This window comes from Euprymna scolopes, chromosome 46, assembly GCF_053919585.1.
Source record: "Euprymna scolopes isolate OS-2025 chromosome 46, ASM5391958v1, whole genome shotgun sequence".
Lineage (NCBI taxonomy): Eukaryota > Metazoa > Mollusca > Cephalopoda > Sepiida > Sepiolidae > Euprymna > Euprymna scolopes.
Window position 1 is genome coordinate 122,689,782 of NC_136527.1, and position 23,053 is coordinate 122,712,834.

Sequence of the window (23,053 nt, forward strand, 5' to 3'; positions counted from 1 at the left end):
TACATCTATATCAAAAACACTTGTAAACGTTTTTTTTTAAATTTTTTATTTCCATACTTTGTGGACCAGGCGCAAACGCACACCCTACAATTTTAATGAACCACCGTTCAGCTTTATATTATAGATATATATATTTATTATTTCCATCTTCATAGTTATTGTTCTTTCGCCATGTTTTGGCAAACTCATCCTCCGGCCTTCTTCAAGTGGTTAACTGTATCCCCACTAATTACTGCCTTCCATAGTTTTTGTTGGCCAACCAATCCTCTGGCCTGCTTTGGGTAGGATTGAAACTGCTATCTTCATACATTTTTTTTTTTTACATTGAAGTCACCACTTATCAAGGCCTGGAAGCCACTCGGGGATAAGGGTCATTGCGTGTACAGTACGTTAGTATTGGAGATTTGATAAAGTGTCTTACTTAAGGGGGCGGTTCATCAGGAATTTGTTTATGTTGGGCTTGAAGACATTCAGGTTGTAGTCAGGTGGGAAGCAGGCAGACGGAACAGAGTTCCACAGGCGTGCAGTTCTAAGAAAGAAGATTTGTTCATGGAATCTACGTTTTGATTTAGGCACAGATAAAGAGTGGGGAAAATTTTTGACAGTGGATACAGCTAGACGGGTGCTTTTCATGAAAGATTGGAGAGGGAGGACCAGAGATTGGAGTGCAGACGAGCACCTGCCATGGAAATAACGATAAAACAAAGATAGGCTCGCAATGTCAGAACTGTAATATGTATAAACGTCTTCTCTCATCACCATCGTTAGTTCCGTTATATATGATCCCCAATCTGGACCTCTATATTCATGATGTAATGCATTGACATAAGATGTCATATTCCAAAAATCACATGGAGTTGATATTCTGGTCCTTAATGTCCTCATGGCAGTAATTGCAAAATCTCTTCTTATGAAGGGGGAAATTAAAGTCACTGGAATGCTAAGAGAGAAATTCATGTTGAAGTAATGGTTGCCTAATCCCTAACTGGGTTAATGTTTTTTATGTATCAATTTCGAAAAGATGCTAAAACAGTTTATGATTTAAACATTACTTTATTTCATGTATAGTGTTGCAAGAGTTGGGTTTATATTATATTATCCATAATTTTTTAGTTTAATTTTGTGGATTTCGACACTTTGTGCTCTTTATAGTTATTGTTTTATGGACCTGGGAGCAATGGTAATTAAAGGGTGGCTCCACACTCCCCAAAGCCCACAAGCTGGGGCCTCAGCACTGGATATAGTTTAAGGTCATATCCAGGACCCCCATTGAGGGACTTTTACCCTCTGCAGGGTGGGGGGGGGGGCAGTCGGCATATTCTAATGCCCCACCGACAGGGCCCAGGGATAAGGGTCATTGCGTGTACAGTAAATTAATATTGGAGATTTGATAAAATGTCTTACTTAAGGGGGCGGTTCATCAGGAATTTGTTTATGTTGGACTTGAAGACATCAGCTTTATATCATAGATATATATGTTTATTATTTCCATCTTCATAGTTATTGTTCTTTCGCCATGTTTTGGCAAACTCATCCTACGGCCTACTTCAAGTGGTTAACTGTATCCCGACTAATTACTGCCTTCCATAGTTGTTGTTGGCCAACCAATCCTCTGGCCTGCTTTGGGTAGGATTGAAACTGCTATCTCCATACAATTTTTTTTTTTTTACATTGAAGGCACCACTTATCAAGGCCCAGAAGCCACTTGGGGATAAGGTTGGTTGGTTGTTTTTGTTTTACGGCATATCAACCCTTTTCGGGTTATTTAATGCTGAATCCAAAGATTTTGAAGAAAAATTTTTTCAATAGAATATATTTGTTGTTTTCACGTCGGTTTCTGTTTAACCCATAGTTGGGACCCTAACAAGTACTACCATTCCGAGTCAGATTGGACCTGGGAGCAATGGTAATTAAAGGGTGGCTCCACACTCCCCAAAGCCCACAAGCTGGGGCCTTACAACTGGAAATAGTTTAAGGTCATATCCAGGACCCCCATTGAGGGACTTTTACCCTCTGCAGGGCAGTCGGTGTATTCTAATGCCCCACCGACAGGGCCCAGGGATAAGGGTCATTGCGTGTACAGGATTGAAACTGCTATCTTCATACAATTTTTTTTGTTACATGGAAGTCACCACTTATCAAGGCCCGGAAGCCACTCGGGGATAAGGGTCATTGCGCGTACAGTACGTTAGTAATGGAGATTTGATAAAGTGTCTTACTTAAGGGGGCGGTTCATCAGGAATTTGTTTATGTTGGACTTGAAGACATCAGCTTTATATTATAGATGTACATTATCCATAATCTTTTAGTTTAATTTTGTGGATTTCGACACTTTTAGTGCAACCAGAAAACACCAAATAAAAGAGTAGCTCTTTCCGCTTGTCTCGGCATTGTTTCCAGTCGTCCTGAACCTCCACTTGCCACTGGTATTCAACAATGTTGACTCAGGAGAGGTGTGGTTGGAGATTGCGCAACTCTTGCCACAAAAATTTCCCGCGCAGGCATCCTGACAGTGGGTATCCATAGTCTGTCAAGTTGGTTGGAGATTGCGCAACTTTTGCCACAAAAATTTCATGTGGAGGAAGTCACACATATACATTATTTTATGTTACTCCAAAGTTCTCAGAAATAAAGAGGTGCCCTTCCTAAGAACTAATACTTCATTGCCATATATGGGCACCCAGGCTAGTTACATATGAGAAATATATTTTTTTACTCGCATGTTATCTTTTCCTCCATAATGTTGACTGGATAGCGGGGGCATTTTCTTCAATTTTGGTGTAGTATATATATATATATATAGAGAGAGAGAGAGAGAGAAAATAAAAAGGAACAAACCGTATTATGTGTTCACCAACGTTTCGTCTTTATTTCGAGACTTCCTCTGGATGAATGAGATTTAAAAAAAACCCCAAAAAATATACCAGTACAAAATATTTGAAAATGTTTCACGTGCACAGTGTGACGCAGTTCTATTTCCGAGAAACGGAAAATTAATGTTGGAAATTCAAAAAGGAGGGGGGGGCTGGCGCTGTTAAAGAGAAGGAAATTTACACCCCCTGTAATAATTAACACATAATCTCAATCAATAAATTACATAAAAAACACTCATTTCATTTCTGTTACAAACTTATATTTGAATTTCAACAGATATATCTTTTTCCCAATAAGAATATAAACTTGCGTTCATAGTTTTAAAATTAAATTAACGACTATATGACGTCACTAAAATTTCCTTCTCTTTAACAGTGCCAGCCCCCCCCCTCCTTTTTGAATTTCCAGCATCAATTTTCCGTTTCTCTGAAATAGAACTGCGTCACACTGTGCACGTGAAACATTTTCAAATATTTTGTACTGGTATATTTTTTTTTTTTTTTTCTAATTTCATTCATCCAGAGGAAGTCTCGAAATAAAGACGAAACGTTGGTGAACACATAATACGGTTTGTTCCTTTTTTATTTTCTCTATTTTGTCGGAATACTATTTCCATTATTTTCATCATATATATATATATATATATATATAGCATCTCTACACACACACACACAAACACACACTTTCTTCCTTTCTTTCTTCCATAATCATTATCCATTAGCGTCGGTTTTAAAACGATATTTTTTTTAAATATGAAATTCTGAGTCTTAAACGCTCGTCTAGCGTTTCTTCTATGTTTGTTCATTTTACATTAGTTCCAGTTTTTTCTTTGTCGCCGAAGAGATTATACCGATTTTCCACAGTATATTATTACTGTTTTCGGTGTATCGAAACTAATGGTACGGCCTTGAAATATGTATACATAGTGTCATAATAAATATTATATATATATATATATATATATATATATATATATAAGGAATGTAAAAATACCAGCGGTGGTTGAGGTTATGTTTTGAGAAAAATAGAAAAACCGAATGAAATTATTAAAATAATCAACGTTTCGTCCCTATTTCAGAGGACATCTTCAGGATAATTGAAGTAAAAATGCAAAAAAAGAAAAAGTCATGATTCAAAGGATTCAAAAACGTTTCTCTTTTTCGTACGATCTATGACTTTTTCTTTTCTTGCATTTTTACTTCAATATCCTGAAGATGTCCTCTGAAATAAGGACGAAACGTTGATTATTTTAATAATTTAATTCGGTTTTTCTATTTTTCTCAAAACATATATATATATATATATATATATATGTATGTATGTATGTATTTTTCAGGGCTCTTTTAAGAATAGATGTTCCCTTTAGGTGTGGGTTCAGATGCAGTTGATCAGTTCAGAAGTTGTTTTGCTAATTGGAAGCCTCCGTTTTAATAGCTTCGTTATTTCTTTTGTTTTCTTCTAAATGCCAGAAAATCAACTGCACTTTAGAGCCTCCCAGCAAGTACACTTTTAAGGAGCTTTTCGGCTTCTGAGAATGCAATGTGACGTGCTTGGATAAAGCGGACGACGTTGAAAACGAAGATCCGCACGCCTGACAGCAATAAGGCCTCTCCCCTGAGTGGGTTCGGACATGTTTTTTTAAATCGTATTTTCTTGCGAAAGACTTGCTGCAAATTTGGCAAGAGTAAACCTTCTCTCCGCCGTGAGTCAGCATATGCGATTTCAAACAAGTCATACTCCGAAAGGCTTTGCTACAAACGTTACAAGAATAAGGTTGCTCGCCAGAGTGCAGTCGCAAGTGTGTTTTTAACTCGGGCTTCGTTTTAAACCGGGAACTACAGACAACACAAGAATGCGGTTTTTCTCCAGTGTGGCCCAACATATGCTGCTTTTTAACAGATTTGTACACAAATGACTTATCGCATATGTCGCAGGAGTATGGCTTCCGTCCGTGTTTCATCATGTGTAGTTTTAAATCGGTGTTTAGTGCAAACGTCATGCTGCAGATGTCGCAGGAGTATGGTTTCTCTCCAGTGTGAGCCCTTAGGTGCACTTTCAAGTCCGGTTTGTGTTTAAAGCAAGAGCCGCATGCTTCACAACGGTGCGGCTTTTCTGTCGTGTGGGATTTCTTATGTCTGCTCAGACGAGACGAGGTCGCAAACGCCGCATCGCAATTGTCGCACGCGTAAGGATTCTCACCGGTGTGAGCTCTAACGTGTGCTTTTAAGTTGTATTTGGTTTTGAATGACGACCCACACGCTTCACAAGAATATGGTTTCTCTCCGTGTGTTGGCAAATGTTGTTTTAAATTGTCTTTTACAACAAATGACTTGCTACAAATATCACAAGAATAACGATTTTTTCGTTTGGGTTTCATTTTGCTTCCTGTCGGTGTTCTCCAAAATCAAGGGGGGGGGGCGGAGCTAGCAGTACCCGTGCAAATAGTGTTATTTATTTTTAAATGTATTTTTTAAATAAGTTTTATTCATTTATTTCTTAGCATTATTTTTTAAATGTATTTTTTAAGAAAGTTTTAATTTCTTTCTAAGTGTTATTTTTTTAAATGTATTTTTTCAAAAAGTTTTAATTTCTTTCTAAGTGTTATTTTTTTAAATGTATTTTTTAAAAAGTTTTAATTTCTTTCTAAGTGTTATTTTTTAAAATGTATTCTTAAAGAAGTTTTATTAATTTCTTTCTTAGTGTTATTTATTTTAAAATAATAATTTTATTGATATATTTCTTAGTGTTATTTACTTTTTAAATGTATTTTTAAATAAGCTTTATTCATTTATTTTTTAGTCTTATTTTTTAATGTATTTTAATAATAGTTTATTCATTTATTTCTTAGTGTTATTTATTTTTTCATATATTTTTTAAATAAGTTTTATTCATTTATTTCTTAGTGTTTTTTTTATTTTTTTCATATATTTTTTAAATAAGTTTTATTCATTTATTTCTTAGTGTTTTTTTTATTTTTTTCATATATTTTTTAAATAAGTTTTATTCATTTATTTCTTAGTGTTTTTTTTTATTTTTTTCATATATTTTTTAAATAAGTTTTATTCATTTATTTCTTAGTGTTTTTTTTATTTTTTTCATATATTTTTTAAATAAGTTTTATTCATTTATTTCTTAGTGTTTTTTTTTATTTTTTTCATATATTTTTTAAATAAGTTTTATTCATTTATTTCTTAGTGTTTTTTTTTATTTTTTTCATATATTTTTTAAATAAGTTTTATTCATTTATTTCTTAGTGTTTTTTTTATTTTTTTCATATATTTTTTAAATAAGTTTTATTCATTTATTTCTTAGTGTTTTTTTTTATTTTTTTCATATATTTTTTAAATAAGTTTTATTCATTTATTTCTTAGTGTATTTTTTATTTTTTAACTGTATTTTTAAAGAATAGTCATCATTCCATTTCGATTGACTGACTTGTGTGCATTTTTTGTGCATGGAGGGGGGGGGGTTACTGCTTCTTAGAACCTTTTATATGCTACCTAGTTTATAATATCTACAATTTATAAAACAAATTCTTTTTTTTTCTTTTTTTTTTTACACAGTGGTCACCACTTATCAAGGCCCGGAAGCCACTCAGGGATAAGGATTATTGCAAGTACGTACATTACGTTAGTGTGGAGTTGTAGTCAGGTGGGAAGCAGGCAGACGAAACAGAGTTTCACAGGCATGCAGTTCTTAGAAATAAACTTTGTTCATGGAATACACGTTTTGATTTAGGCACACATAACGAGTGGGGGAAATTTTTCAAAGTGGATTAAATAATAAGTCGAGTATAGTTTTAATTTGGGCGACTCTTACACGCTATTTTCGCAGTATTTTTGGTCGATGGGCGCTTGTTTGGCTTTTAATATAAAAAAAGCGACACTGGATCCGTAGCATAATGCAGCTCCCAGGCACTCGTGATAAGGACATCCCTTATATCAGCCGAATAGGACTCGTAGAAATTCCACAGAAGGAGAAATATACTGGTAGCAGTGATATTGTGTTTGTGTGTGTGTACATTTCCCTACCAAACTACTCTGTCAATTTTCAGTCTACAGATTCGAGATTTGACATAAGGGGTATTGAGATTTGGAAAAATCTTTTTAATAGGTTTTTAGCCAGAAATTTGGCTGTCAAGGGGTCAAAGTTCAACGATTTGACCTTTAAAAACTCTACCAAACTCCTCCGCCAATTTTGGGTCTAGACGCTTGAAATTTTAGATGTAGGTTACTTGGACATGGATCAAACTTTTTAATTCGATTTGAGCCCAAAATACAAAAGGGTAAGGGATCAAAGCTAAAAAAAAAATTTGACCTCTGCGATCTCTACCAAATTACTTAGCCAATCTTTTGTCTAAATATTTTAAATTTTACATAAAGAGTATTCAAACATAGGGCAAGAGTTTTAATTGGTTTTGGGCCGAAAATTTGGCTTCTAACGGGTCAAAGTTGAAAAGGTTGGATCTTCGCGGTCTCTAGCAAACTAGTAAGCCAATTTTTGGTCTAAATATTTGAAATTTTACATATAGGGTATTCAGACATGCAGCAAGCTTTGTCATCAAACTGAATGGAAATGGCACGTTGTTTTGATTCATTTAATTTGTTTTATGGGGGCTCCAGTGCACAGGCTGCCAAAAATTCTTCTGTTCTTTCCTGAAGGGTTTCTCAATATCCTTAGTATGGCGGGTATGTCCAAACCGAATTACATGTCCACAACGCCAGGTATCCATGCTAGTACGAATAGAAAATAGAAATATAATGTTTAGAGAAATAGCATAAACAAAATGGGGTTTAGACATTTAATTCGTTAACAATAATTTAAAAATAGGTCTGACCTCTAGTGTTATGTAATGGATGGCTGGAACCATCCGATACATAACTGAAAAGAAAAAACTTCTTTAATAAAAGATTTAAAAGAGTGGGCATTGAATAATCGATTGTCCACCAGTCGAAACGAAAAAGTTTACGTCGTAAACAGAGAAATCGGACGACGATTTTTTTGTTTACAAAACAAGGAAACGTGACATTCCTCGTAACTCTGGAATGTATAGAATTTAGCATGAGTGATAAATTCACGTGTCGGTCAGCTGAAGAGAAATCGGACGATGGTTCGAGGTCAGGAGGCAGCGAAAAATTGTCAAAACGTGACCAAGAAACACGCGCACCGGTATCGAGCAATATGATTGACAGATCGCGTGGATGGGAAAAATCATGCTAATATAAGAGGTGAAGAAGAAGAAGAAAAAGGAGGAGAGAAAAGAGAAGAAGAAGAAAGAGACGCCGATAGGAAACGTGCGACTGTCGAGAGTATAACGTTTCCACACACCCCTCTCCATCACTGAAATGAACAGTAAGCCACACTGTTAAAGTTTGAACTATTGACAATCTCTGTGTAAACGAGAAAATAATTTGAAAACAAAATATATTTTTATATAAAAAGCCAGTGTGTCTTACATCTTGATTTGTTATGCTGAGTTACGTCGGACCTTTGTATGCATGTTAATTTCTTTTGAGTCGAGATCGCTGTTATGACAAGCAATGACAGCTACAGAGAGAAAATGCACAGTCAAGGGGGAAATAACTGTCGTCTTAACTGTTACCATAACAACCAGAAATTAAACAACTAGACGATCACTTAAAGACGGCTACTGGGTTTTTGTTGCAGCGGGGAACTAACTAATTACGATCGTTCCCAACCTAGGAGTCCTGGCGCTATATAACACTAGCAGGCTAACACAGTATGGGGCCCGGCATTGTGTGTGCCCTTTCCAACCGGTCAAGTCTTAGCAAACTCTCTCTCCCATTTGTGTTACTCCTAAAAGACACTAAAATCTTCATATGATATTTAGAATTTCCAAAGAAAGGACATAAATTACAAATTCTTGTTGCCATTGCCAAACATTTTAGTAAGTTAAAATATTGACTTTTGTTTACATCTGTAATTATGCTAATTTGTTACAAAAATTGGTGCTAATGCAGAGAGTACACTTTTTTTTGGTTTGCAGTTAGTTAGCATATTTGTAAAACTCGAACTAACTTAAAATTCAATCGTAAAAATAATTGTAAATGTAATTGTTAAATAAGTTTTTTTACTGAATTTCTTCCTTGATTACGTTTTTTTTTCTTAACATAGAAAAAATATGAACAAAAATAATTCGGCACTTGTTGCACTAGTGCAATGTACACTTTTTTTGGTTTTCAGTTAGCATATTTGGAGAGTGCAGATAAGGGGCAGATAAGCGTATGTCAGGGGCAGATAATTCGATTTTGTGTATACAAGTTTCTTAAATTTATTTTAATTTAATAAATGTGTAAAAAAACAAACAAAAGAACTGGCGCTTCTACACTATTGAGACGATATTTTGAAGTTGATAAATGGAGTTTTGGTAAATATCCAGATACGCTACTACAGAACACCGACCACTCTAATTTGTTTTTTTATAGGTAATTGAGGTCGCTGACAACGAATCTGATAGTCAAACTTGGGGCAAATTTACCGTTTGCATGGTATTAACCCCCGAACCCACGAACTTCTTTCCACCATTTTAGTAAGTTAAAATATTGACTTTTGTTTACATCTGTAATTATGCTAATTTGTTACAAAAATTGGTGTTAATGCAGAGAGTGAGCCGCGCTATTTTTTTAAAAATCGTACTTCCACGTTTAATTAAAGTTTTATGATATGTTTTTTTACTCAATTGTAAGGTTAAAGTACAGAATAGGTACAAAACACCCTCCCTCATGTTAATGACTTTTTAAAGCACGGATCACTCTCTGCATGAGTATCAGAAAGTGGCCATTAAAAGTGATGATCAGAACTTTAATAATTCAACTTACTATTTTTCGAAGCTTATAACTTTTTTTTTTTTTTACATAGGCGTCACCACTTATCAAGGCTGATAGGCCACTCAAGGATAATGGTTAAAGAGTGTACAGTAGTCAAAAGGACAATATAGTAATCGATAGTAATGGAAGTTCGGTAAATTTGTAAACTTAAGTGGAACGGCTCATCAGAAACTTGTTCATGTTGGACTTGAAGACAACCATATTATAGACAGCTGGAAAGCAGGAAAACGGAAGACAATTCCACAGGCGTGCAGTTCTAAGAAAGAAGCCTTGATCATGGAATATTGATATTTTTTTTTTTTTTTTTTACAAAGGCATCACCACATTATCAAGGCCCAGAGGCCACTCAAGGATAAGGGTTAAAGAGTGTACAGTAGAAATTGGTCAATATAGTAATCATTAGTAATGAAAATTTGGTAAATTTAATAACTTATATGGAACGGCTCATCAAGAACTTATTTACTTTAGACTTGAACACAACCATATTGTAGTCAGCCGGAAAGCAGGAAAACGGAAGACAATTCCACAGGCGTGCAGTTCTAAGAAAGAAGCTTTGTTCATGGAATCTACGTTTAGGTTTAGGCACAGATAAAGAGTGGGGGGGATTATTGATAGTGTTTTCAGCTAGACGAGTGTTTCTTGTGAAAGTTTGGCGAGGGGGGACCATAGATTGAAGCTCAGTCGAACACTTTCGATGAAAATAACGATAAAGCCTAGGCACAGATAAAGAGTGGGGAGAATCACGGATAGTGCTCTCAGCCAGTCGAGCGTTTCCTGTGAAAGCCTGGCGAGGGGGGACCACAGACCGACGCTCAGTCAAACACCCTCCATGAAAACAATGACAAAGCAGAGACAAACTCGCAACATCTCCTCTGTGAGACAGAGGCTGCAGCGAAGAGAAAAGGACACCTCCCACCAGGCCACGATTGAAAAATGTAATTCAACCCTAATTTTTTTTTTTCAATTAAAGGAGCAAAGACCAAATTTTAAAAAAATAACAGGTTTAATAGCAAATCATGCAATATTTGCTTTTTAAGCGGTTTTATTTAAAAATATATAAAGAAAATCAACATCTTTTGACTTGCATATATAAATGCCAAAAAATCACTTACTTAAAAAAAATATGTTATTAAATGGGTAGTTCCATTCTTCATTGTTAAGAATTTATCCATATTTATATTTTAAATTCCATGTATTTTTAAATAAAAGGATCTTTTTAAAGCGAGGGTCCTAGAAAATCGCATTTTCGTAACGTGTTTTGCAGCAAGCTTAAAGCGCTGCTGCTGCTAATATAAAATTTATCAAATATGGAATCGTCCAAGTGAGATAAATAATTTCTCTTTTTTATTGCGTGTGTTAACCAAAATTAGTATTTTTCATCCTCCATAGTTAAATAGAAATGCACATTCACTTATAAGTTTTTCCCCTAGAACAAAAAATCCACTTCATCGAGTTTTAAAAAAATTCTTTTAATGAAATACACGAGTTTTTGATTGATATACTTTAATACTTCTTTATCAACTGGATTTTTTATTTTTTTTAAATATCTAAAAAAAAAAAAGAAGAAAATATTGAATGAAATAGAAAAATTTGCCGTCAGCATCTGGTATTTATTTGACGATAAAAGCATAAAGAAAAATCAACACTTTGGACTTTATAGGTAAATTTCCAAAAAAACTATTATTTTTTTTGTTTTAAATTAGAATTTTTTTCTTTATCCTTTTATCCCCCTTCCACTACAGATTGGAGGTCTTCCTCTAGGGTTTCTGCCATTACCTTAGATATTTGTTCATTCGTTACCATTTTCCCCTTCTGTCTTATAGAGCGTGGTGTTGTCAGCAAATATACCCGTCTCAGAGACAATTTTATAAAGGGAGGTTATTTATGAATATCAGGAATAATAAAGATCCAGGGATCGATCCATGAGTTACACTTGCATTTATATTTATATCCTACTAGCATTTCAGCCCGGCGTTGCCCGGGTGTTTGGAGGTGTATGCTGAGCAAAAAAAAAAAAAAGAGTAAATTTTTTTTTAATTTGACCCCTATTATGACCCCTTAAAATTTATAGTTTCGGGCTCAAATCACTTTATTAAGTTAGATCCAGGTTCAAGGAACCTATATCTAAAATTTCAAGTGTCTAGACCCAAAATTGTCGGAGGAGTTTGGTAGAGTTCTTAAAGGTCAAATCGTTGAAATTTGACCCCTTAACAGCCAAATTTCTGGCTGACACCCGTCACATCGATTTTCCCAAATCTCAGTACCCGGTATTTCAAATTTCGAGTCTATAGACTAAAAATTGACAGAGTTATTGCGTAGGGAAATGTACACAGACAGACAGACAGACAGGTTCACTTTTATAGATATATAGATTGTTTTGATGTACAATCACTGAGGATAACTTGGATTCTTCTGTTATTTAAGAAGGGTTTAAATATGTTAAGTATTGATCCAGTAATACTATAGGATCTGATTTTCCTGAGAAGACCATCATGCCATACCCTGTCAAATGCCTTAGATATATCTAGGGCTACTGCCCTAGTCTCCTCTGCTTTATCCAGTGCATGGTATATACATTCAGAGATTACGGTTAGGATAGACTTAAATTTCAGATTATTAAAAGAAAAAAAATTGAAAGAAAATTTTATTTTTATAACTTTTCACATGGGGTGCAGTTTTCAATTATAACGTTGTACTAAATTGAACACGGACTTTGTGACCACGATGAAAAAAAAAATACTGCAACTCTCTTTGGTGTGAATTCGTACTTGGCCTTCGTGATCAAAGTGTAGTATCTGTTCTTCAGAGCTACACTTCAATTCCTTTCTTTCATTGGAGGAGAGATCCTTCACGACGGAGACAATTTTTATTTTTGTTCCTTTTATTAAGGGTGGTTAGAGTGTAACTCATCAGAGCCAGTAACCTAACTTACAACTAGCTAGTCGACATTTGACACTGTCATTGAGTTATGCGATACACTGCTAATTGTCCAGAGACGGACTGTTCTACTGTATCACAGTTGTAAAGGGTGGTTAGACTAAAACTCATAAGAGCCAGTAATCTAATTTACAACTAGCTTATCGACAGTAGACATTTTCACTGAGTTTACGTGTGTGTGTGTGTGTGTGTGCTTCGTTAACATTCGGACTGTCATTTTAAAATCGTTCGGGTAATAGTAATATATCCAAAAATTACGAAAACTCTACAAGTGCAGAGTTCTTTATAGTTCAAAGTAATTTGTATGTTTGTTAAAAACTACTTCAAAAATGCTGTTTGACTTTAAGTGTCGTTTAAAGACAAAACCAATATTAAGTATTTAATTGTCATGCCGAAAATAGTAATATATCCAAAAATGACCAAAACTCACCAAGTGCAGAGTTCTTTATAGTTCAAACCAATATTAAGTAATTTTTTTTTTTTTTGCATACATTATTGCTGATATTCATGCTGCTCCTCTTTGATCAAATTGTCTCTAGGATGGATTAGGGTTGGGGGTCAGGGTTAGCTTCTTTTTTTTTTTATATTTGATATGTAATTCTATGTCGATTTTTTTAATGTTTTCGAGTATGCTGAAAACGAATATCACAATTAAATTCGGGGCTTATAAATCGTTTACCAGATATCAATAAACATGATGTATAACAAATAGATAACACAGAAAATAGACTTATAGTTTTAAAAGGTTTATTAGAAGAAAAATATGTAACCCACAGTGGGGACCCTAACAGGTACTACCACTCCGGGTCAGAGTGGACCTGGGAGCAATGGTAATTAAAGGGTGGCTCCACACTCCCCAAGCCCGCTTATGGAGCTTTACCATCGGATACAGTTTAAGGTCATATCCAGGACCCTGAAGTGGTGGCGGCTATCCTGTTCTTGTAGAAATTTTGGATGGGAGTGGTCTTCTTCTGGGAGAAGTTTCAGCTGGTTGCTAAAAAAAAAAAAGAAAAAAGAGACAAGTTTTAATCCAACGGAAATGGAATCATGTCGTTACAAGTTTGAGTAATTTTGAAATGGATATATCTATAAAAGTGAAAGTGTACAACTTATAGTATAAACCATTGAAATGTTAGATATAGTTTCCTTGGCCATGGATCTAACGTAATAAATTCATATGACCCTTAATCAATAATGGTTAATGTGTCAAAGTTAAAAATAAAGGAAAAATATATATAAGTGTAATTATTACTTCACGCGACAAATAGCTAGGGGGTTGCTTTAATCCACGATGTATTTGTAAGTCATGCCGTGCTTTCTTTTCTCTAGCTTTAATTTAAACCTACGTCACTGCCAGTGGTCATACACGCAAACACGTAACGGGTTCTAGCCTTCCTCCCTGCTACCACGCGTTTTTCCTTGTTTGGCTCAACACAAAACCCCCAAACTCCCACGGCTAAAATGCTAGTTTTGTACAAAGTACTGAGATGCCAGACAATTATGCTAGTTTAGAACTTTCAGGTCCAAGTAATCAGCCACATTTTTCAGTTTTGGGGCATAAATATTACTGCAAAGGCGTGTAAAGGGCAAACTCGAATTTGAGCGCAATCGTTATTCTAATAATTGCTAATTTTTAATATGCCATTATTATTATCATTTTCTTATATGGATCAGCAAGATATTTTTACTAGTAATAAGTTTATTTTTAGAACAGCTTATCACTTATTCTTTGGTATATTTTTGGTTTTAAAGTATTATTTTAGTATTAGTGTTTAATCTTTCAGTATTTATACAATTTAACATTTTGATATTTACATTTATGTCGAGGTTTAGTGTTTATTATTTGATCAGTTATAATTTAATTTAGCGCTAATTTATAAGTTATGTTTTAGTATCTAATCATGATTTTTTTGTTTTTAATTATTAGTTTTAGTTTTTATAGTTATTTAATATATTATAATTTATTAGAATATATTAACAGTAGTAAAATTATATTACTGATCCATAATGAAAATGATAATTATAGCTGGAACAATTACATCGAGAGCATTGCCAGGGCCGCTGCGAGGAAGGTGGGCTCTCTCTCTACCGTGCTAGAAAACTTCTAACACCCGAAAGTATCCTGTACCTCTCCAACAAGGCCACTATTCGCCCATGTATGGAGTATTGCTGTCATATTTGGGCTGGTGCATCGGCTACTAGTCTCTCACTCCTTGACAGGGTTCAAAAGAGAGTCGCAAATCTGATAGGCCCTAAACTGGCATCTAAGCTTCAGCCTCTGTCCCATCGTCGAAACGTTGCATCCCTCTGCCTGTTCTACAAGTATTATAATGGTGAATGCTCTGATGAACTGCAAGCACTTGTGCCCCCACAACGTAAACACCCTCGACAGACCCGACAAGCTGCAAAATCCCACCCCCACACTGTAGAGATCCCTACATTTAAAAGATCTTTCTACTCCAGTAGTTTCTTCCCCAGAACTGCTAGAATTTGGAATTCCATTCCAGGTCACTGCTTCCCCAACTGTACTGACATGCATAAGTTCAAGTGCAACGTGAACCAACACCTCCCTGCCCAAATCCCTACATAGTACCCTAGTAGATGTTTCCCCCTGATAGTGGCAAAGTGCCTTGTTTGGGGTGCAAATGTAATAAAAAAAAAAAAAAAAAAATAGTAATGTAAATATTTGTATATAATTACAAAGCATATTGTTCATGCATTTACATACAAATCCACATGAACAAGGAAACCTATCTCTCTCGGCAAAAATGAGTTCAAACTGAAGAAATGTTATATATAATTGTTTTCGGCTAACTTTACCAAATCTGTGCGTATGGTAAAAATAAGTAAAAAAAACAAGTAATGTTCAACGCTGCAAGAGAACTAGAAAGAGAATAAAAGTTAATAGACAGGATAAAGTCTGGAACAAAAAGAGAAAAAAGAAATTAGCGAAATTTATCAGGTGCGAAAAAAGCGAGTAATGTTCAACGGTACTGGAGAACAAGAAAAGAAAGGGCCAATTAGAAGCTGGAATCATCAAAATAGGGGTAGGCTATAGAAACAAAATTTTTCAAATAAATGCCAAAACTGGCTTATTATATGTAAATAGATGGGAACAAAAAAATTGGAGGGTCGCTGGCCCCAAACGTGATTTGACCGCGTCAACGCGTGAAAATGGCCCAAATTTCGGCCCCGAACACACTTAATCATTTATTGAAAGCCACAGGATGCGTTTTTTGACTATAAATGCATTTGTATCATTAAATCTAACATTCCCATTGGCTATCTCACAAGTACGGTTTTTTTAAGGGTATCTCAGAGTCCAAAATGGGTCAAAATTACCCCAAAAGTAGCCAAAAATGGTCGGAAATCACGGATTTTCCAAAATGCACCTCCCAAGACACACAGGGTGCAATTTTTGACCATAAATGGCTCTATAAATTTAAATCTAACATTCTCACTGGCTATCCCACCTATATAGGGCTTTTCAAGGTATCTTAAGGGTTCAAAATGGGTCAAATTTACCCAAAAATGAATGAAAATCATGGATAATCCCCAAAATGCAGGTATTATATCTCATCGGGCTCCTATAAACACTCCTGTATGGCTTTTTACAGTTGGAAGACTTCCATTTGTATTTAGAGATCTTTGGGGGATGTAAAAAGGGTCAAAACAATCCAAAAATGACAAAATTACGCTTTACGGTACATAACATATGAATCATTAGTTCATTCATCAATGATACTTTTTAGAAACATTGTAACTTTACTACATCAACTTCTCAGAAAGTAATTAATTGTAAATTGAACATTGAATGTCAATAAAATGCTGTCCAAGAAGAGTCTGAATTCATAGTGTTCTCATAGTTACCCCAAAATTGATGAAAATGGCCCTCGATTCGCTATTTCTAGATTTGTAACCAATATATTGAATAACTTGATAAAAGCTATGAGTAATTAGCAAAGGAATTATTTTGTTATTTCAAGACACAGCTTCACTTCACATTACTTTAAAATCATACAACAGTAAAATATCAATATAATGCATTAAATGTTGGCTGCAGCACAGGAATTTTGATTGACTCCTGGAAATTCCGTGCACCAGTTCGCAGATTGTAAGTGACATGTGTTTGGCTGGCGATCTCGGTACATGGGACAGTGCTACGGATTGTACCCGATCTGTTTAATGAGTAGTTCAAATTGTTTGAGGTATCATGCTCTGGCACAATGAGCCATTTGCGAGAGAGAGAGACTTTTGATCGGCAAAGAATCTTCGTTCATGTACATCAAATTCATCAGGATTCACATCTTTTGAAAGTATATTGAGAAGGACATGGTGCTCTCGTTTCCATTTAATTATATTCACACGTCTGGAACCCTTTGCTTTGTAGACATCTTTATCGTAAATTTTTAGCCATCGATCAAGTTTATGTTTTATCCCAGGTATTGTAACATAACGAACATCACTTCCAAAGGCTTTCTGCCACAATTGTAGTAATCGCAAGGAGAACTGGTCAATATGATTTTTCTGTGTCGTGGTACCATATTTGGCAGCATGATGTTGCTGCACAGCTTGAACACATTCAGCCTCAGTTGGAAGAGAATCAAGCAGAAGATAAGTCCAATCGTCGTAATTATAATCTTAGTTCAATCAAATTCACAATTAATGCAATGCAATGTTATCGTGTCTATTTGAAGATGCCATTCCATTGATACAGAAAGAAAACATTTCCTTATTTGGTAATTTTCCATCTATAACTCAAATTAAGCCCCTTTTTGACAACCTATGTTGATTCTTAGGGACTTTTTGACTCATTGGCTAAATCGGCCATATTTAGCCCCTTTTAAAGGTCCTTATACCCCTCATTAACAGTGCAAAAGTTAGGAGAGTGCCTGCTTCAAGCATTTCCCAACAGTTTCTGCCATGTAGAGGTGTCTTTGAGCCCATGGGAGGTGCATTTTGGAAAATCTGTGATTTCCGACCATTTTTGGCTAATTTGACCCATTTTGGACTCTGAGATACCCTAAAAAAAACCCTACTTGTGGGATAGCCAATGGGAATGTTAGATTTAATGATACAAATGCATTTATAGCGAAAAAAATGCACCCTGTGGCTTTCAATAAGTGATCAAGTGTGTTCGGGGCCGAAATTTGGGCCATTTTCACGCGTTGACGCGGGCAAATCACGTTTGGGGCCAGCGACCCTCCAATTTTGACCCGTTTTGAACAAAATCACTTGTTCCCATCTATTTACATATAAATGAAGGTAATAAGCCAGTTTTGGCATTTATTTGAAAAATTTTGTTTCTATAGCCTACCCCTAATCAAAAGTCATTAGACAAAAAAGAAATCAAGTAAATAGGACATTATAAGAAAAAATTCATCAGGTGCTGTAAAGAAATGCTCTTTTAGAATCTTCAAGTCTCAACACTCATTAGTAAAAATAACTAAAAAAAAACAAGTAATGTTCAACGCTGCAAGAGAACTAGAAAGAGAATAAAAGTTAATAGACAGGATAAAGTCTGGAACAAAAAGAGAAAAAAGAAATTAGCAAAATTTATCAGGTGCGAAAAAAGCGAGTAATGTTCAACGGTACTGGAGAACAAGAAAAGAAAGGGCCAATTAGAAGCTGGAATCATCAAAAGTCATTAGACAAAAAAGAAATCAAGTAAATTAAAAAATTAACTGAAACCCATCTAAAACAAAGCAAATTCAGCAGCTGGTACAAAACAAGTGCTGAAAAGGTGGTTTAGAGTCCTGAAGTCTCAACAATCACTAGAAAATTAGAAATAAATCAAGGTGTAGTGGTTGCAGCACCACCAAGACACATTGATACAATAAATGAAACCTTTATGAATTCGATGGGAAGTTGGAGTTGCTTATAAAAAAAAAATATATTATTACTTACTTTAGGAATTTCTGGAACTGCTTCCAAGATGGGGATGAGAGGGGTCATGGGTGTTGCTGCTGCTGGTGCTGAAAACTTGAATAACTTTTTCTTTTTTTTTTAATTGTTTTTTTCTTTTTTTGGTTTGTTTGTTTTATTTATTTTCCTTTATTTCATAGCATTTTATTTTTATGAAATTATTTTTTTGGAAATTATAATTAGGAAATAGCAATACTTACTTTATGACTTTCTGGAACTGCATCCAATATTGGGATGACAGGGTCATGGCTGTTGCTGTTGAAACCTGTAATAACTAGTTGTATTATTATTTTTACATTTTTTTTTCGGTTTATTTTCCTTTAGATCACAGTATTTTATTTTTTGTGAAATTTTCTTTTTTTTTTTTTAAATTATAATTAGAAGAAGATATCAATACTTACTTTATGACTTTCTGGAACTGCATCCAATATTGGGATGACAGGGTCATGGCTGTTGCTGTTGAAACCTGTAATAACTAGTTGTATTTTGCATTATTATTTTTACATTTTTTTTTCGGTTTATTTTCCTTTAGATCACAGTATTTTACTTTTTGTGAAATTTTCTTTTTTTAAAAAATTATAATTAGAAGAAGATATCAATACTTACTTTATGACTTTCTGGAACTGCATCCAATATTGGGATGACAGGGTCATGGCTGTTGCTGTTGAAACCTGTAATAACTAGTTGTATTTTGCATTATTATTTTTACATTTTTTTTTCGGTTTATTTTCCTTTAGATCACAGTATTTTACTTTTTGTGAAATTTTCTTTTTTTAAAAAATTATAATTAGAAGAAGATATCAATACTTACTTTATGACTTTCTGGAACTGCATCCAATATTGGGATGACAGGGTCATGGCTGTTGCTGTTGAAACCTGTAATAACTAGTTGTATTTTGCATTATTATTTTTACATTTTTTTTTCGGTTTATTTTCCTTTAGATCACAGTATTTTACTTTTTGTGAAATTTTCTTTTTTTAAAAAATTATAATTAGAAGAAGATATCAATACTTACTCTATGACTTTCTGGAACTGCATCCAATATTGGGATGACAGGGTCATGGCTGTTGCTGTTGAAACCTGTAATAACTAGCTGTATTTTGCATTATTATTTTTACATTTTTTTTTCGGTTTATTTTCCTTTAGATCACAGTATTTTATTTTTTGTGAAATTTTCTTTTTTTAAAAAATTATAATTAGAAGAAGATATCAATACTTACTTTATGACTTTCTGGAACTGCATCCAATATTGGGATGACAGGGTCATGGCTGTTGCTGTTGAAACCTGTAATAACTAGTTGTATTTTGCATTATTATTTTTACATTTTTTTTTCGGTTTATTTTCCTTTAGATCACAGTATTTTACTTTTTGTGAAATTTTCTTTTTTTAAAAAATTATAATTAGAAGAAGATATCAATACTTACTTTATGACTTTCTGGAACTGCATCCAATATTGGGATGACAGGGTCATGGCTGTTGCTGTTGAAACCTGTAATAACTAGTTGTATTTTGCATTATTATTTTTACATTTTGTTTTTGTTTTATTTATGTTACTTTAGTACATTGCATTTTACTGAGTGTATGTTAATTATTTTGTTAATTTTTATTAAAATAAAATACCTGTAACAGAAAAATAATTTTGGTTATGATCATGCATGGGTGAATATTTTTGGTTAGACTTGCTAAAGTTGGTTAAAGGAAATACAAGCAGAAAGGAATTCGTTTTAATCACTAGCAACACAATGAAATGAAATACTTACCTGAGGATTGTGCTGATTCTAACTAGAAGCTGCAGTAATGGAAAAGAGGAAAATTAAATTTGTCAATTACAAAAACTGAAATCGAAAAGAAGAAACGCTTGATGCTTTACTCACCTGTGGCTGGTCGTGGTCCCCATCAAACTGAAAAAGGAGGGAAAGGGTGGAATCCACTAGTTACCAGATACCGTACAGGAAAGGACAGTCTGGCCAGGTAGGTGATGATCTCCCCAAAGTGGAGCGCTACATAAAACATGCATTGCTACGAACATCCTCCGAAAAAGGCGGTTTCTACTCGGAATAAAAGGCGGAGCAGAAAACGGAAGTGTTCTCTCTACTCAACACGATTCCTAGAGAGATACCACGAGATTGTGCGTGAATGTGGAAGAGCCTATGAAAACTCACAAAACTGCCATTCCTACTATCATATCGGATATTATTAATCGGAGGTCCATCATTGCATTACCGCCCCAGCTCGTAGTTGATAGATAGTAGGAATAATATTACCAGCGCCCTTCAGGCAGCTTGTGAGAACACACAAACTAATGGTAGTATTACTCTAGTCGTTCCTGGTCGAATGGAGCCATGCATGCATTATGTAGTAACACGAGCACGTGTCGCCTGATAAGAAAGAGCGTAGGCTCACCCACTTGGGGAGATTCCCTATCCAGACTTGCACCTATTTGTACACCTGGAACCGGACTCAGAACCTCGACAATGAGAAGAGTCAAGGAGAGCAAGGTGTTGAACTACCTAAAGAGGTCACCATATAAAACAAGCGTTGCTGTGAACAACCTTCCAAAACGAGGGAAGGGACTTTTTGTTCTCTCTACCCAACAGGATTCCTAGAGAGATACCACTAGATTGTGCGTGAATGTGGAAGAGCCTATGTAAGCTCACAAAACTGCCATTCCTACTATCGTATCGGATATTATTAATCGGAGGTCCATCATTGCATTACCGCCCCAGCTCGTAGTTGATAGATAGTAGGAATAATATTACCAGCGCCCTTCAAGCAGCTTGTGAGCACACGCAAACTAATAGCAGTATTACTCTAGTCGTCCGTAGTCGAGTGGAGGCACGCGTGAATTACATAGTAGAAACACGAGCACGTGTCGCTCCCTCTTCGGGGGAATTCGGAAAAGCGCACCTTGCGCTGCAGGTATTTGTTGAGCTGGGAGTTGACTCAACACCTCGACACTGAGAAAAGAGCTTTAGAAAAGCTCCAGATTAGTTACCTGCAAAGTCGAGGAAAGTTGGAGGACCAGGCCTGCGAAGGAGAACACACACAATTTGGGCCTTGATGGAAGCACACGGGAGAGAGGGAGGCCCATTTTTCTCATTCGGGGGAGTGTTCTCCTTCCAGCCTGCTCGAGCACGTCTTTTCTGCTCGCCACATGCAAGCGTATAAAAAGATGACCAGATGACGGACGCAACAAACTCATGCCGTCATTAACTGGATTTTGATCGGGTTCCGTACAACAAGGTGTTGAACTCCCTAAAGAGGGCACCATATAAAACAAGCGTTGCTGCGAACAACCTTCCAAAACGAGGGAAGGGACTTTTTGTTCTCTCTACCCAACAGGATTCCTAGAGAGATACCACAAGATTGTGCGTGAATGTGGAAGAGCCTATGAAAGCTCACAAAACTGCCATTCCTACTATCGTATCGGATATTACTAATCGGAGGTCCATCATTGCATTACCGCCCCAGCTCGTAGTTGATAGATAGTAGGAATAATATTACCAGCGCCCTTCAAGCAGCTTGTGAGCACACGCACACTAATTGTAGTATTACTCTAGTCGTTCCTGGTCGAATGGAGCCATGCATGCATTATGTAGTAATAAAATAAAATACCTGTAAGAGAAAAATAATTCTGGCTATGATCAAGCATGGGTGATTATTTTTGGTTAGACTTGCAAAAGTTGGTTAAAGGAAATATAAGCAGAAAGGCATTCGTTTTAATCACTAGCAACACAACGAAAGAAATACTTACCTGAGGACTTGTGCCGATTCTAACTAGAAGCTGCAGTAATGGAAAAGAGGAAAATTTAACTTGTCAATTACAAAAACTGAAATCGAAAAGAAGAAACGCTTGATGCTTTACTCACCTCTGGCTAGTCGTGGTCACCATCAAACTGAAAAACGAGGAAAAGGGTGGAATCCACTCGTTACCAGGTTTCGTACAGGAAAGGACAGTCTGGCCAGGTAGGTGATGATCTCCCCAAAGTGGAGCGCTACATAAAACATGCATTGCTACGAACATCCTCCGAAAAAGGCGGTTTCTACTCGGAATAAAAGGCGGAGCAGAAAACGGAAGTGTTCTCTCTGCTCAACACGATTCCTAGAGAGATACCACGAGATTGTGCGTGAATGAGGAAGAGGCGATGAAAGCTCACAAAACTGCCATTCCTACTATCGTATCGGATATTGTAACTCGGAGGTCCATCATTGCATTACCGCCCCAGCTCGTAGTTGATAGATAGTAGGAATAATATTACCAGCGCCCTTCAAGCAGCTTGTGAGCACACGCAAACTAATGGTAGTATTACTCTAGTCGTTCCTGGTCGAATGGAGCCATGCATGCATTATGTAGTAATAAAATAAAATACCTGTAACAGAAAAATAATTCTGGTTATGATCAAGCATGGGTGAATATTTTTGGTTAGACTTGCTAAAGTTGGTTAAAGGAAATATAAGCAGAAAGGC

General features: G+C 35.5%; 1 long non-coding RNA gene across 2 annotated transcripts; it reads right to left on the reverse strand.

Annotated features, from left to right (window-relative positions):
* Positions 1–13,389: 13,389 nt before the first annotated feature.
* LOC145271168 (uncharacterized) lies at positions 13,390–22,363 on the reverse strand. 2 transcript variants are annotated; one of them, XR_013865723.1, is made up of 2 exons: positions 18,567–22,363; positions 13,390–13,653 (listed from the first exon to the last, which is right to left on the reverse strand). It is a non-coding gene; the product is annotated as an uncharacterized LOC145271168 (long non-coding RNA). The 2 variants fall into 2 exon arrangements; XR_013865722.1 differs by having other exon boundaries at positions 18,785–19,088.
* Positions 22,364–23,053: the final 690 nt, after the last annotated feature.